The 2,356-nt window shown below is 42.1% G+C and overlaps 1 pseudogene across 1 annotated transcript; it reads right to left on the bottom strand.

Annotated features, from left to right (window-relative positions):
- Positions 1-541: 541 nt before the first annotated feature.
- LOC100956593 lies at positions 542-1,350 on the bottom strand (annotated as a pseudogene). The gene has a single exon (XR_002773549.1). The product of XR_002773549.1 is annotated as a protein BTG3-like (transcript).
- Between the last annotated feature and the right edge of the window lie 1,006 nt (positions 1,351-2,356).

The following is a 2,356-nucleotide window of genomic DNA, read 5'->3' on the forward strand; positions in this document are numbered from 1 at the left end:
CCCGGCTTGCAGACAGCCGCCTTCTCACTGCATCCTCACGTAGTCATTCCCCAATGCAGAAGGGGAGTGGGGAGAGAGCTCACCAGTGTCTCTTCTCCTAAGGACACTGATCCCATCAGACCAGGGCCAACCCTTATGACCTTTTTTTTTTTTTTTTTTGCCTCAAACTACTTTTTATTTGCAACTACATGATTTCATGCAATTTTTCTAAACAATGACATAAAATAGATCTCCTTGTATATAAATAACTTACTTACACTCCATAAAGTAAATGCTCAAAGGTGCTACAACAGATCATCCACTCCTACAGTGTTCTCGTATTCAAGAGTTTATGCACAATATATAAATATTCAAGTCCAATATTAAAAACTCAGGCACTTGACTAACTTTAATAAAATTTCCCCAACTATATCAATATATCTAAAGTGCATATATATTTTTAAGAAAGATTATTCTCAGTAACTTCTATAAAAATAAGTTTGATGGTTTGGTCCATCTAACTTCGCTGTTAGTATGAACTTTTAACTTTCAGTGCGTGGTAAGGTTTATTCTACCTTTCTCTCAACATGACACCCACAAAATCAAAAGAAGCTAGTGAGGTGCTAACATGTGAGGATTAATCCAGTGATTCCAGTCACAATGCATTCCAGGAGGAGGTACCCATGTCACTGGAATTGTATGGTATGGTTTATGCTTCCTTCCCGGATTTGGATAACCAAATGGAACAGGAGGAGGGTAGTGGTTCTGATGGCCATTCCCTCGGTACATTTCTGGCTTTTTTCTGGGCAACGGATGCCACACTGGAAGAGGTGGGAATATCAGTTCCGAAATCTGGTACACTGGGCTTGGTGTTGCAGTCACCGAATTGGGTTTCACTTCCACTTCCTTACTTGTTTCTTCATCTGAGGAAGAAGATCCTGAATGATAATCAGAGGTAACTTTATCAAGGCCTCTGGTAACTTTCTTGGAGATCTCATCCTTGTTTTCATCCTCATTTTCAAAGCTGGCAACAATGAATGCATTGTTTTTCTCTCCATACCAGCAGCACACCTCATATGGGTCTACCCAGAGAGTAAGCTCCTTTGGCAAGCCCAGGTCACTATACAAGCTGCAGTTGTTCTCACAAGCTTTCAGGATATCAGGATCAACTCTCTGAAACTTATTGACACGAATGCATCTGTAAGCCTGTCCTTTTGATGTTTTTTCTGGATACTAGTGATTTTTGTATTTTTCTTGAAGTATTAGAGTCAATTTCTCAGCAAACCTCTCAACTGCCTCTTTTTTCAACTTATTATGTTTTCGAACTAGCCTTGTGAAAAAGAAGACAACAGCCTCAATTTCTTTCTTCATGTTTTTCCTCTTCGTCCAGCGCGTGAGGCTCCCGCGTAGTCGGGCAGCCAAGCGCGCGCTGAGAGGACTGGCTGGCGGGCTGGTGAAGACCAACCCTTATGACCTTGTTTAACTTTAATTACTTCCTAAGAGGTTCCACTTTCAAATACAGCAACACTGGGGGTTGGAACTCCAAAACATAAATTTTCAGGAATATAATAGCCATAATAGCCAGTATTCAGTCCATAATAGCCATTGATCACACCAGTCTGGGACAGAAGGTTGTTCATGATCTCAAGTCAAACACTGAGCACACATTTCTCAATATTGAATATTAGGGCCCCTGTAGATTTTCAGTTGAGTTTCCCCTGATGATTAGGAAAGCAGCAAAGTCAGAGCCTTCCTTTTGTTGCCTTAGTCAGGGCTGAGGAAAATGGGTAAAGACAGTACACATAAAAGTATAAGGCCAAGAGGAGAGGCAGGGAAAATCCTACATGAAGACTTTTATCTGGAGCATCATGGCTCCGAGCACCCCCTAAAAAGGGGGGTATCACTCTGGGGGCTTTGTGGCTAGTGAGTAAAAATTAATCCAGCCCTTCTGTAAGGCCAGGAGGCCTCTGTCCAAGTCTATCTGAAAACATGTTACTACAGAATATAAAAACATTGATCATGCCATGGTACTCCAGGCAATGAGGCTGAGAAAGAAGTAAAGGCTTTAAAATAATCCCTAATATTTAAAGTAAAGCATACGAGACAACTCTAATGACTGCACAGCTGCGCCCAGGAGGATCACTTCAAGCAATTTGAAGGGAATGAATTCAAAGCATGGACGGACATCAAGCCTGTGAAACCAATAAAAGCCAAGCCCCAGTACAAGCCCCCAGATGATAAGATGGCTCATGAAACCAGCTATAGTGCCCAGTTCAAAGGGGAGGCCAACAAGCCAACAGCAGCTGACAATAAGGTCACTGACCGCAGAAGAATACGCAGCCTCTACAGTGAACCTTTCAAGGAACCCCCAAAGGTG

Source organism: Otolemur garnettii, unplaced genomic scaffold, assembly GCF_000181295.1.
Source record: "Otolemur garnettii isolate 467f Iridium unplaced genomic scaffold, OtoGar3 scaffold00042, whole genome shotgun sequence".
Classification (NCBI taxonomy): Eukaryota; Metazoa; Chordata; class Mammalia; order Primates; family Galagidae; genus Otolemur; species Otolemur garnettii.